Source organism: Danio aesculapii, chromosome 16, assembly GCF_903798145.1.
Source record: "Danio aesculapii chromosome 16, fDanAes4.1, whole genome shotgun sequence".
Classification (NCBI taxonomy): Eukaryota; Metazoa; Chordata; class Actinopteri; order Cypriniformes; family Danionidae; genus Danio; species Danio aesculapii.
Genome location: NC_079450.1, coordinates 16,372,404 through 16,387,901, shown reverse-complemented (window position 1 = coordinate 16,387,901; position 15,498 = coordinate 16,372,404). Strand labels below are relative to the sequence as shown.

General features: G+C 35.2%; 1 protein-coding gene across 1 annotated transcript in view; it reads right to left on the bottom strand.

Annotated features, from left to right (window-relative positions):
• plekhf2 (pleckstrin homology domain containing, family F (with FYVE domain) member 2) overlaps positions 1-15,498 on the bottom strand; it is a 37,584-nt gene extending 22,086 nt beyond the window's left edge. Inside the window, exon 1 of the mRNA XM_056475303.1 lies at positions 15,299-15,498. The gene's annotated coding sequence lies outside the window, so the exon portion shown is untranslated. The remainder of the gene's footprint in view (positions 1-15,298) is intronic.

Sequence of the window (15,498 nt, the reverse complement as noted above, 5' to 3'; positions counted from 1 at the left end):
CATTGAAAAGTTAGTAATAAACATTTCTACACAAGTATTTATGTGTGTAAAGCATCTGTTTTGTGAGAAGTGCTTTTCATATGATATGCAAGTGACCCGTACAGCTTTACTGTAGACATTTTCTCAAGTAAAAAATTACGTTGACTGAAACTTTCTGTCATACAACACGCCCACCAAAAGGGTACCCTTGGTAGTGGAAACGCAAGCCTGATAAAGGTGACCCGTACCGACCCGAACTGTATCGTACTGTACCAGTCAGTGGAAACGAGCCATAAGATGCTTAGGTTTCTATTTATTGCTAGAAAATTGTGACATTCTATTTGCAGAAATCAATACCAACAAACATGCTCAAAAGTTCATATTACCACTGTAGCCCCACAGAGAAACGACTACATTTCTCATTTGCTTCACTATATTGCTCAAACGCTAATTTCCGTTGCTGAAGCGTATGAGTCTGGCTATTAAGTCCCTGACTGAATTTGCTTAGATGGCCTGCTGGCAATGACTAAGTGAATGTGATCTGGAAGAGAGGCCTGGAAGGAATACGCTGCACACGCTGACCATGTAAAGAGATGTCATCCTAATTCTGCCAGCCGTCATGACAATGGCTGACGGATGACTGCCTGTCTCCATAATTAGACTCACTCTGGAATGAGTCGGTGTAGCATTAGCCATCTATTCCCCTCCCGGTCCACAAACCCTACAAAAGCTCTTTCATTTTCCACAAAAACAGAAATTAAAATATTTACAAATAAATTAACTTAGCAATCATAGTGGAAAACAGTGTAAGAAAAACATTGATGGCATTTAATATTTTAATCTGACATTTTACAGTAGATTAGCCATCACATTAACAATTTTGAAAGTACTGATATATTCTACAAAGATTTTTTTCATGTTTATACAAGACTGCATTTATTTGATAAAAAAAATGTTAGTGGTATGGAATAAAATCGCTGTCATAAATATTTCGTGCGTAAATAAAATTCATGCATCTGTAATTGAAAAATGTAACGAAAAACGAAACGTACTCGTAATTTTACAAGGCTACAATTCCAAAATCTGCGATTAGAACAGACACAGATACGACATTTCCTTTGTCTTTTTGTATACGACTTATAAATTTACGGTGCGTGTACTTTACAAACACGAAATACAGTTTCACCACAGACACAAAGTCCTGATTAAGAGTACGAATCAAAAAGCGACACTCTGCTGTCAAAATTACATCACCGCTGTGACTTTCATTAATAAACAAGCGAGAGCCATCGATCGCAAACAATACCCCTTGCGTGATGAGATCCAGATTGTTGACTGAAAGAAGCTCGCCGAGCTCCCACACACCGTCTCAGCTAAGATTTTTGTTATTCCCTTTTTGAGAGATGCCCATCATGAGTTGTAATAGAAGTAGAGCTCCATTATCGCTGTGTTCCCTAGGATAGCGACCTAGTGTAACGCAAGTTAATGTTATTCACCTTATTCTCCGCGTACGAGTGGGCGCAGCCATTTGAATCATTTTAGCTCGAAACTTCCGGTCTCATTCACTTCCATTCATTTTTAAACGTTAAAAACAGCTCGTTTTGCTGCTTGGTGTTGCATACTGATATTTTCTCATTATAATATTCTACTTTGTCTGTATTGTAATGCAAACACTTGTTTGTAGAGTAAGTAGTTTGACCGTTTTCTGCCGTTTACTGAATCGGAAGTTCCAAAACAAAAATCGCAAAAGCGCGCGCACTTCCGCATTGAATAAGGTCAATAGGCAGCGTGCGCAGAATTTCTGTAGAAATTATTTAACGGTGTTTAACTATAACATGACGTCTATAGATTTTTTTTTTATCCAGTATAGATAGACCATTGATCTATTATGTGATGAAGATATCGGCAAAAGGTCAGTAAAATAATTGAGGGTTTCTGCCTACTGGAGGCGTGTAAATATTTTTTTTGAGACCTCTTATAAATCAAATCTATATTGATCGATTGTTTAAAAAACTTGACATTAGGGATGTCAATTTCCACAAAATCCAGTGATCGATCATCATTTAAATTAACGATCAATTAACCGAGTTATCTCATTATATATATATATATATATATATATATATATATATATATATATATATATATATATATATATATATATATATTTATTTGTTTTTTTTTAATAAATGTTATTTATTAAATTTCCCATTAATTGTATTTTATTAATGTCAACCCCTACCGTAATGTAAAAACAGATCTGGAACTGGAGTCTTCTCTATTAGTATAGCTGAATAACCACGAGAATTATTTATATTGTTTATTAAATTTACCATTAATTGTATTTTATTAACTTCTATCCCTACCCCAACCCTAAACCCACCCATCACAGTAATGTAAAAACAGATCTGGATCTGGAGTCTTCTCTATTAGTATAGCTGATTAACCATGTGGATGGATGACAACAGCCTTCTGAGCCTACCAGTAGGTGCAGAAGGTCCCTACTGGCTCATATCTATCATCTGATAACGCCCATTCAATCATGTAATAACATTCAAAATGGGTGAATTAACAATCTGCTTTTCTGCACAGCATCATGGGTAATGTATTTTTGCTATTAAAAGTCTGCTATTAAAAGGCTGCTTTCTTAACAAGTTGAATTAATTTAAACAATTTAAACAAAGGCATAAACAATTGAGTAACCTCGGAGCCAACAACAAGTCTGTCTTTAAAATTGTATCGGTTGTTTAAAATCATTTTCTCTATGGAACAAATGAATTTAATAGAGTTTATATTTCCTATAATAACTCTATTACATATATAGAGACTGCATAGTATTGTAGGCCTGTCTTAACGATCAATATATCGACTTATCACACAACACATGGATATGGCCTCAATCATTTTTGGTGATGCAATATATATCGCCCATACATAAAAACCAATCTAGCAGCATTTAAGCTGATTTCACAAGCTCTCTATCTCTACTGGAGGTGTCAGTGTCAGTATGGTTAAAAAAAGACTACAGTACTTACTATAAATGACTATAGTATATTTTCATGTGGGTATCAGACAATTGAAAATAGATCTGGCAGCAGATATCGCAGCCTCTGTTCCTTTTTTACCTTGCACTTTATTGTTAACATTTATTAATATTTATTTAGGGTATACGTTTTCACATTCTGATTCCAATGCCTCATTATTAAATTGTTTAAATGACTATAATTAAATTAAATAGTCTTAATAATAAAATATTATGTGTTCTTTGGAAGAGTGTACTTCCATTGTGATGATATTATATTGTCAATCTGGCATTGTATAACGAGTGGCATAAAATGTCTTGTCTAAAAAGGACAATAATATCATTTATCGCCATATATTCCGGTGCAATATATCGTACAACAAAAAATAGACATTGTGACAGGCCTAATGTATTGTTCCTCCATTCTACAGTTGCTTTGCAGTACATCAGCTGCTATGTGAAAAAGCGCATGTTGGCTGTTTGAGGAGATCAGAGACAGCTGCAGGTGGGAGAAGAGCAGCAGGTGCAGACCAGACTGTCTTTTCCTGCAGAATGCTAACACATGGCAGGTTTAACAGCGAGCACCTGGCCCTCAATAAGCCAAGCAACTCGATAGTCCATCTGTCGAAGGAAAGCAGGAGGTGTCTAACATGCCAATCATGAGGAAAATTACACAAATGGTCTCTAGTAGGTCTTAAATGCTTTGCCTGACGCAGATTTATGTGATTATGAATGGCGTGAGTCAGTATTCACACCTTTGTGGAAAATCACAATGGTGTGTTGTTAATGAAATGACACATATGAGCTCAAAGATTTAAAGAGCCTAATATGACACGGGCCCAAAGCCTCCTCAATATGTGTCAGAAAGGTGATATGGGGGGGGGGGGTGTGGAGAAGGCGGTATAAGAAGATTAAAGACCAACAGCTCTGAGATGAGAGGACAACTGAAGGTTCAGACTACACCGATTAATTAATGACGAGTTTAGTTTCCGTGTTTATCCAAACACGTCTAAAGCATTCTAACAGCTAGGACTGAGGGGATTGTTCTTCTTTTGTGGATTAAATCAAAAATAATAATTAGCTTTTTCTTAATTATAGGGATTCATGGTTTTTAACATTAGCAAGCATTACATTTACAGGGTTCATACACATTTTTACTACTAAAATACCACGCCTTTTCCAGGAATTTCAAGTAAATTTTCGTGACCTAATTTTTCATGTCTACGTATAGATGGTATATAACAAGAAAAGCAATGTATTACAGCATATCATAAAACACTCAACAATATATTTAGCTTAAATTTATTTTTAGATCTATGTGAAATGTATTTAGGTACAGGGCACTAATAATGTGAGAGTAGGGCTGAACAATATATTGTTTGAGCATCAATATCGCAATAAGTGTATCCGCAATAGCCACATCACAAAATTGGACTGTTTATCAAAGATTAAAATGTTATTATTTTTTTAGGTTATTCATACAATAATGACCACGTTATTTTACATTTCATTGTATTTGATTACTTTTACACTCTTTAGAAAACCATAACACACTGTTTATTTTTGATCTGTTGTGTTTATATATGCTTGTAATTTATTATATTTTATGCCGATGCAATGCATAGAAAAAGATTTAATTATCCCAGTTGATCTATATGAATGAAGTCTTACCAAGTGGAGCTGTTCAAATCAACTGGTGATTATCATATTCATATCGCAATATCTATATGTCTATCTCGCAGCAAAATGAACTATTGCAATGTCAGATTTTTCCAACAACGTGCAGCCCTATGTGAGAATATGTTTTTGGCAGAAAAGGACAGAAAAGAGGTAAAGACAACTAACTTATATTCAAGTAGATATTTGTTAAATTAAATTCCATGACTTTTCCAAAACTTTGTGGGTTTTTCTGTTTCCCTAAAACTTTTCCAGACCTAGAAAACGCCAAGTCAAAATTCCATGACTTTTCCAGGTTTTCCCTGACTGTTTGAACCCAGCATTTAAGATGCATTCACACAGCCAATGATAGCAGAACAAAGAATGAAAATTGTCTACACAATGTAGAACATGCTAATTCTCATTGTGAGAACTTTTTCGTTGGTTTAGAAAACATTTACTACATACTTTGACAATTTGAAATTAAATCTTATTAACTATTTGAGTGACCGCTAAAAGCAAACGTCTACATTTTGGATAGGAAATATTTAGCTGAAACGGTATTATTTCAAAGCATAAAATATGTTTACAAATTTGTACAATATTTGCATTTATATTTCATGCAGATATTCATAAAGCAATTTGTTCACACTATCACCACTTCATTTCACCTGTAGATTGACTGTTTTGTTCTGAAACAGGGATTAAAAGTGTTACAATGTTTATTTTTGTTCTTGGTCCGGTTCGCGTTCACACGGCAAAGTTTCTAAATGAACCAAAGTATTTAAGACGAGTCAGGTGCGAGTAAACTCTCCTCACATTGGTCAGAGTTTCAGGGTCTATTTTTCAGAGTCCAACATTTTCCACTCCGCTGTCACGTCATTATTTTAATTTATGATGATAAGCAATAAGACATTATTGCAAGCGAAATGGTCTACTCATAATTCTCTCTTCATATAGCTGTATATATAGCTATTATATAAACATAATGCACTGTGTTATACCCTTAGGGCTAAGCGATTAATCGAAATCGACATTTCATGGAAGCTGCGCCAGAAAAGAATTGAGAAGGCATGTTTTCCATTACAATAAAAATATTATTTACATTAAAATATTTGTTTACAGAAAATTCAATAAAAATTATAATTTAAAAGATATAAAAATATTGAACAAAATTTTAATTAAAAAAAATTATTGTTCATTAATTGTAAGCGAATTAAATTGTTCAATTAATCGAGATTTTGATTTTAGGCCAAATCGCCCAGTCCTATATACCCAGGTTCGTTAGTTTGTTGGAAAGTTTGTTTGCTTTCTCACTACAATTGATCCGCTCCAGTGTTCGTTGCTGAGACAACCTCATTCAGGCTGATTGATTAGGCGCAGATCCGAGCGCAATTGCTGGATTCACATATGCCAACTGAACCGCACTAACTGGGCAAACAAGACTGGTTTTGAAACAAATGTCTAGGTGTGAAAGCACCCTTAGAATTAGACGTCTTGATTAAACATCTAGTTGTTTTTACATTCACTTGTGATTTTATTTTGCAACCAACCCTATATAGACAGCAAAATATATAAAATCAAATACTTAGTCTTGCATAATAAATATATAAACTCACTGATAAGACACTTAAAACTGTTAACATATTAACCATATTAAAGTTACATGACGAAAATAATTCTATGATCTAACACTGATCCACATTGAATGTGAAAATGCTGCACAACGCAACATACCAATGAGATGGACAAAATTTTTGGTGGATAATATTCAGCTATTCAAAGCTAACGTTTCAACCAGTACAAACAAAACATACCAAAACAGGTGCTGTAACACACCTGGTAGATCACATTAACGACTGGTAGATATTAAATGTCTATTTAGACACCCACAAAAAACTGTTAAGTTACCTAAATGTCTAATTTCTAACACAAACTGCATTTCATGCGCTTCAAAGACCTGGAAAACTTCAAAAACCCTACATCCCCAAGGCCAATGCAAAAAAAAATTCATAAAAATATCCTTATAAAAAGAAAATCCACTACAAACAGCATGCAACATGAAACCTTGAGAAATTAAATGTGTTGAAATGAGAGCCTTCATATGCAAAATTAGAATGCCTGGAAAAGCTTAATGAATGCAAATAAACAAATGAAAAATTCATTTGTATATTTACACATGGCAAATACAATCTTTTTTTAAACTGATAATTAAACTGATGAAACAGGACAAAGTAAACCAAAGTCAAATCTCTTAAACTGGCATTACATTATTGTCATCAAATGACTGAAAACCTGCATCAATTAAAGCCAACTATGCAGACAAAAAGTATGCAATGCCTTGTAAAATTGCTTTAGTGAACTTCTGGATTCATCCCAGAGCCGAATAACTCAACAAACCTGTCAATAGTACCTGGAATCAACATGTTTGCCTAAAGTTAACGCATCCAATAAACCACTCTGGGCAAATTAATCACAGGTAAATGATGTTGATGCCTTCCAGTAAGTCAAGATTAAAGAAGAACTATTCTCAGTAACCACAGGATATTTTTAATCCGTTTCAATCTTAACTACTCTCAGATCTTTCATTTTCTCTAACAACTCAAGTCATAAACAGGGTCTTTAAAGGGCTCCATATTTAGATGAAGCAAACTGTTCAGCCCACAAAATTAGATTAAGCATCATCAAATACAGAGACTTTCATACATAAAATATAACCATACATCCTGTCACATTAGCATGCCTAAACAACCCACAGGTAACAGATATGATAAGATCATAACTCTCTGTTCTGAGGACTAAAAAGCAGCAAGCAAACATATGCACTTAAAAGCACTTTGGATTCTGCAAATGCTTTTTTGCATTGGCATGTCATTTTGCATTATTAAATCACTTGCATAAAAACAGTGGCTTTACATGATGGATCAACCAAAAAGGTCCTGTTATGGGGATACTTGACGTCAAAGGCTCCCAGCATTTTGAATCGTTTGGGAGGAAAAGTAAATATATATAAATGCACACACATACACATACAGTACTAACATATATATGTAAACCTCTCACAAATCTCTTTTAAATCAATATTCTATAGCATTTACAATGTTATACTTATACTTTGCATATACATTAGTTGGGAGAGAGGCCAATGTAACAAAATAACTTATGATATAACAGTCCAAAAATTTGTAGGCCAAATCTTTATGTTGGGTATATATATATATTATTAGTAGGTATGGGACAGTAACCATTTTCCCAAGTATACCTTCTGTGGTTTGGAAAAGTCAAGGTTTGAAGCCCGCCAAAATTTTCTGTTATACCGTTCCTACAGTATACGCAGGTTTTTCTTTTTATGTTTTTTTTATCCAGCAGAAACGATATCCAAAGATGCCGTATTAATTTTATTAAATTTTTTATTTAGACTGACATTTTTAGCCTGACTTTACTGTTACAAAATATAAATTGTTTCTCAAAATAAAATATATTGGCTGAAATCCCCTACAACTCAGTAGGTACTGCATTTGAATTTGAATTAATTACTCAACCATTAGAAAAGTACGTTCTGCACAGTTTGAATGCGAGTAGTACGAATGAAGCTCGGACGAACTGAAGATACCATTTTGTCATCATCCCATGACCTACCTACAGTTGTGTCGCTTCACTTCCATTTATGAATTCGGTCGCAGTGCATAATAGGATAGCATAGTCATCCAGGCACTTCTCGCATACTGTTTTTCGTATTCTATGAATTCGGACATCATCTTGGCTCACATACTGTTTTTAGCATACAAAATGGAAGTATGCGATTTTGGATAGGGCCAAGGTGTACAAAGTGGAAAAAAAAGTTCTTGCTTTTCACCCAGACAATTAAAAAAAGCATCTTTTGAGCAGTAATCACAATACCGTGAAACAGTGATATTTTAATCCAGGTTTTCATACAGAAACTTATACCGGTCCAGGCCTAATTATTAGGCATATATATTATTAGGTGTATATATAGTTTTGTAGTTTGTAATTATTTTTTTCAATATTTATATGAATTTATCTCCTTTTAAAAATATAACTAATATATTATTTTAATAAATATATCAGTTTAATAAATCGGTTTTGTTCAAATGCACCAAAATATATTGGGTATATTCACTGAGAAATGGATAAAAATATTCACTTTCAAAATATACTCATGTACTCATTTATGCATAGCACTGTATATTAATATTTGATAATTAATTAATTGGTGAACTATTGCTTTAAATCCAAATGTTGCAGGTCAGTAAGCTAGTAAATGTCTTTGTAAATAAATGTTTTCTCTAACATAACGGGTATAAAACCTACGCATACTTACTTCTATACCTCAAATACCCCACTTGGTTATAAACCACAGATTAACTCACAAACAACAAGTCGAGACTACTGCAGGGCAAAGTTCGCTTACTGCCTTGTGTGGCTTACACAAGGTTTATTGGAGAATTTTGGACTCTAGCCCAATATGCACTGTCTGACGAAAAGACACTTAAACAAGCGGTGTTCATGAATGAGGTCAATCACTACTTCCTGGTACTAGGTTACTTTAAAGACTTAAGCCAATATCCTAATCATCACTGGAGCGGTTCAATGGATTAAACCCTTTTACACCCAGCATTAAATCACATTTTATAGATGAGATCACAAGTTGACCACCAGCTCTGATTCTAACAAACACCAGTGTAGCCCTGAGGCTATTAGACCTGAAATGACTGAGAACTGCTGCTCTCAGTCTCCTTTTTGTCTCCTTTCATGTAATTTGTCAATTGCATGTGCTTATTTCTCATTGTTAGATCATAAGTACAGAAAACAGCCAAACACTCACCAATACTCCCTATTCTCAAGGAAATCAGCAAAGTGATTGAAAATGTGCACTACCAAAGAAAACACCAACAATGTCTCTCCTTACTGGTGATTTGATCAACCACATTGCACTGTCTGGAGCCAGCACCTCAGCTTTTCACTCATCATAGCACACGTGCTGCTGCTGATGATGTGATAATAAAAGTATTTTTGAATATGTTAAATAAAAAATAAATAAATAAAAAAACCTACTCAATGTGCAGCCTGGGTATGAACAATTTTAGAATTTAATAGGCAAAAAATAATTGAGACTAAATAATGCTATTTTTACTAAACTTAAGTGACTATTATAACAAAGACACAACCTTTTTCAGCAGGACACATTACACATGAATTTTATACCATCATTTTCATTAAACAAATCTGTTTTAGGCTGTTTTAATCTGGTTTTTTTATTTTTATAAATCCGCTTTTGTTTGAAATTAAACTGTAATGCAGAAGTGAACCGACTTTTTAATTGGACTGAAATTAGTAGTCTTAAATTTGTGCTGATTTAATATTTTGGCGTAAAATTAGCAGACCATGTCTATACTTTAAGATTCCTTTTATTTTGCACTATATATTGCATGGATGGATGGATGGATACAGTACAGTGGATAGATAGATAGACAGACAGACAGACAGACAGACAGACGGCCGGACAGACAGTCAGACAGATAAACAGACCAATAGTCAGATGGATGGATGGACGGATGGATAGAATCTATCCACTGTACTGTATCCGTCCGTCCATCCATATCTATATCCATCCATCCATCCGACTATTGGTCTGTCCGTCCATCTATCCACTGCACTGTATCCATCCGTCCATCCATCCATCTGACTAGGCATGTGCCGGTATCACATTTTCATGCTGCGATTAATTGACTGAGCTTTTATCACGGTATACGGTATTATCACGATATTGTAATTTTACTAGAGAAACAGGTAAAAAAACACAAAAAACTTCAATAACAAAACTTTAATAACTTTTTAATTAACTAAAAGTACTTCAAACATTTAAATACAAATAAATATAAATAAAACAATACACAATATAAAAGTAAACTTGAGCAATTATATCAAAGTGAATGTGCAAAAGGGAAACCGTCTTCGTAATCCCTCTGCATTTTTTTTGGAACCCAAAATATTTCCAAACTTCTGACTTTAACCTTTTTGAAGGGGGATAAATTGTCGGCAGCGTTCCTCCTTACGCCATGCTTCTTCTTCGTGTGAGCAGGGCTGGACTGGGGCAAAAAAAATCGGCCCTGGCATTTTGGGCCAGAGCGGCCCACTAAATTCAATCAAAATGCTATCTATCTATGCATGTCCAATATTTTTATCAACTCATATTCTATAAAACACAAAAGCCATATATATGAAATAAATAAATAAATACAAACTTTAAACTCAATTTAATTTCTGTATACTGTCCATAAAGATATTTGTTGAGTTCTAAAAAAATACACTATTCATTCATTTATTTTTCTTCGCATAAGTCCCTTATTTATCAGGGGTTGCCACAGTGGAATGAACTGCCAACTATTCCAGCATGTTTTATGCAGCAGATGCCTTTCCAGCCACAACCCAATATTGGAAACCACCCATACACACTCATTCACACACACTCATACACTACAGCCAACTTAGCTTATTCAATACACTATTCACTCAGCCTATATTCAATAATAAACATAACAAAAACTGCCTGCTAATGCATGGGTAAATCTTCAAAGGGAACAGTGTTACATTTTAACCTCTTTCACCTCATCCTGCTTGCTGTTTCACTATCTAAACAATGAAAACATAATATAAGTCAAATTTGTTTCATTTTGATATTATGATTAACAGACACCAAACAGCCTCGTGTAGCTGCATATTTTTATGAGCATCATCTTCACACTGCATATTTATAACAAAACAAGGCTTAAATATAACTGTCTCCTTTCATTTCCATTGAAAAGAATGAACTTTACCCTGTCTCTTTTGCAGAATATCAGTTTTAATAACCAATAATGGCCATTATAACAGTATAACGTACATTAAATTTAAACGATAAAGGTTAGCAATCAGTCAATGTGCAGAATCAGTGTATGTGGTTACATAAATTAATATATTAGCTTTGCACTCAGCCAAAACAGTTAACTGAGAACAAGTGATTCAAAAGACATAAGAATTGTTAGATAGAGACACCAAGATGAATTCAATATCACGTTTAACAACTATAGTGAGATGAGACCATCCAGCAGATGAACTGTCTGACATGCACTATACTCTGACCTGGGGTTTATGCTTACCCGCTGAACTAGTGGCTGCAGCTCTGGGCAGAGAGTGTGTGGTCACGTGATTTGCGTTTTTAGCCGTGTACTAGAATGAACAGAGAACTTTTCAGAATCGCTAAATGAAACGCCGGTGTATTTCCCGCGATTTCTCTGCGCCTCCCTTGCGTTTCTTCTCTCTGACTCTCGACTATTTTGACAAATACACACAGACGACACACGCTCACACGGAGTCCAAAATAGGAGTTTGTGATTGGGCCAGCCCAATGTCAATACCGAAAAGAGCCAATGGGCTGCAGGGTGTCACATGGGCCGGCCCGGTCTGTCTGTCCGGGAAAAAAAGCATCTACTTTCAGAGAGTCACAGATCACAGCAGCGTCGATCAATAAGGCAGAAAAAAAACGATAGGCTGCTAAGCCTTTTATGGGCCGATCAGATCATAAGACGATGATCAGCCCGCCCCAAAAAGTACGTCGGCCCACCGGGAAAGTGCCCAGTCTGCCAGATGGCCTGCGTGTGAGGATTATAGTGCGGTGGCTGCGGTGGCAGCGGCGCGCACACAGGGCTTCTACATGCGGGGATTGTTTACATCAGAGTGCGCATCAGTTCTGCGCAGCATATACGCAGTGTTTCTTCAAGCGGTTGATGGAAAATAAGCTAAGGCGCGTTCTAAGAATATAAATTCGGATCTATTATTTTTCACGGTATTTTGAAGTGCCCGCGATAACAATATCGTGCATATTCATTACCGTGATTTATCGCATTACCGAATACCGGCACAAGCCTACATCTGACTATTGGTCTGTTTATCTGTCTGACTGTCCGATAGATAGACAGACGGACGGACAGTCAGACAGATAGACAGACCAATAGTCAGATGGCTAAATAGATAGATAGATAGATAGATAGATAGATAGATAGATAGATAGATAGATAGATAGATAGATAGATAGATAGATAGATAGACAGACAGACAGACCAATAGTCGGATGGATGGATGGATGGATATAGATAGACGGATGGATACAGTACAGTGGATAGATAGATAGATAGACAGCCGGACGGACAGTCAGACAGACCAATAGTCGGATGGATGGATGGATGGATGGATGAGCAATTCCATGCAAATGTCAACCTTGCCATGAAAAAAAAGTGTATTTTGCAAAACAGCGAAACCGTTTGTACATTTTTTGCTTAAGCAAGTATTTCACAGTGCTTCAAAAACACTTTAAAATGTCTCGCCCAATGTTTTCAAACTATTATATTTAATTTACCAAAGTCACACAAGCACCAATTTCACATCTGTCACATCTATAACAGAGATATGTCATATCCATAACAAAGCTTTTTCCTCATAAATGCAAAAATGAGAAATAAAATACAATCAATCATTTAAGTTCCACAAAGAGTTAGCTCTTATCCTTTTGATTAGCAAACTTTTGGGCAGTGCAGTTAAATTCACGGAATTTCTACAAAGTTTGTTGTATATTGTAAACTTGCATACTTTTTTCATCACATCTAAAACGCATGTTTATTTCCCTAACTTAAAATCTAAAAAATGCTAACAGATTTATATTCTTTATCCCATAACTCTGTGGTCAGTCGTTTTGGAAAATATAAACAGAGGTTTCAATATAATGTTAACATTTACTTTATCTGTGAACTTGTTTTGAGTTTTTACTGCAGATGTCACATCCATAACACTGGATTTGCTCATATATGGACTGCACACAAACAAAAAATTCATAGTTTTTGCTTAATTATGCAACATGTCATTCCAATATGTCAATTCCCCTGACAAATAGTCTATTTTGTGAGGATAAAGAGAAACTCAAACTGTATTCAATGTAACCATCATAAATATATGAATGCAAGAATAAAGGCAGGTAAAGATCATTTTGAAAAACTAACCTTCCTTTCATGTCTGAAAAGTATGGTTGGACAAGCTGCAGCAAAGAGTTTTTTTTTTTAAAATACGGCTGAATGAAGGAATGCACCACGACAACATCTGTTTCTTTCATTAGGAAAACATAAGTGTTTCGCTTTTATTTGCTTTAAATGGAAAATGCTCTTTTAAGTAGGGAGCTTTTAGATATCCACACATTTATTCTAATTTTCTTTTCAGTTCTTCAATATTAATCTCTGTTCTTTAATGTTATTTTCTGTCTATACCAAAGCACAGCACCACAGTGCTCAAAAGAGAACAAATGAAACTACTTGCTTATCTTTTATAAGGTATGCATCTTTTTTTTTTTTTTTTACAAAAGTAGTTTAGTTCATAAAAGCATCCTGAAGGCATTCCATCTTCACAAAACTCTCAAAAGAAAAAAAAAAAAAACAGACTCCATGTTTCTTTTTTTGTTAAAGTGCAGGTGTAAAATCAAACAGCCATATGAATGCAGAAGTGAAACAACCACAATAGGATAAATGAAACATTTCTGAAGAACCTTACTTGAAAAACCTCTAAAACTCAGGCTTAATGTGTGGTCATAAGAAAATCATGAACATATGGGGAGGCAAAAAATAAAAATGTTTTTTTTTTAAAAAGCTAATGCACAAGACTCGGTACATTATGTCACGGTTTTACAGCAAATAAACTTTATATTGCTTCTACAATTTAAATGATGTATGGACCAACTAGTTTTTTTTTTGTATATTAATCGTGGACAGTTACATTAGGTAACATTAATTACGGCATTTCGAGATTAAATTTCCAAAGCTCTTATCACCACAGGTTCTGTGGCTAGATAAGTTACAAAAATTTAAATCTTCTGAAAAAAAAAATCCAAGCTAAACGCGTTAACGAGTGATTTTAGTAAAGAAAGCTGCTGCTCCACAGTTATCCCTTCACCTTATGACTGGTAGTATGTATACAAGGAACAGGCTTGGGTGGTTTTCACTCTCTAGTTTCGATGACTCACGGAACACTAGCTGTCATACAGGCGAGGCTGTCATTAAAACTTCCAACGTCGGATCAAAAACGTAGGTTTAAAGCTAATGGAGATACTGAACTAAGATACTTTGATATACAGCTTTAACTTTTCAGACGTCCCAGTGACATATTGTTTGTTTAGGCAGCCACTGTCATTTCAACCACAAGACCACGCAGGTAGTACCCTCACACTCAATACAATAATGTGGTATTACCAGGCTAAAATGCCATACAAATTAAAGGAGTCTATATAAACAGCAAACAATCCTACAAGTACGTTTTACACTTCGTCGTTGACAAAGTTTTCCCTCACGCTAGCATGCTACAAGCTAACAAGGCGCTTGGACAGTCTCATACCGCACTAATAGTTCCTCGTATTCTTCCTACAGCTTTCAAAATCAACTGACAGAAATATTTCTGTAGCATAACCGAAATAAGATAAAGAAACCACGATGAACAAATGGTAGTTTAACAACTACAACGCAAACTTGCTCTGACAGACGGCGTTGTGGAAACTAGACTATTCTCGAGCGCCTGGTAAGTTTGGTCGGGCACGCGCGCACTTACCTCAACACAACCGATCAACGGCTGAAGACGGGAAGGCACAATCTCTCTGAAGTTTTCCAACGGTCAAAATATTTAAATTCCAAATTCAAAAAAGCTTAAGCTGGAAGCTGATCTGCCACTTTCCCGGGCAGCCAAAGTCGGAAACTGCAGTTTCAATATGGCTGAGGGCAGGAGCAGGGAATGTAAGCGTCACTAGCGTG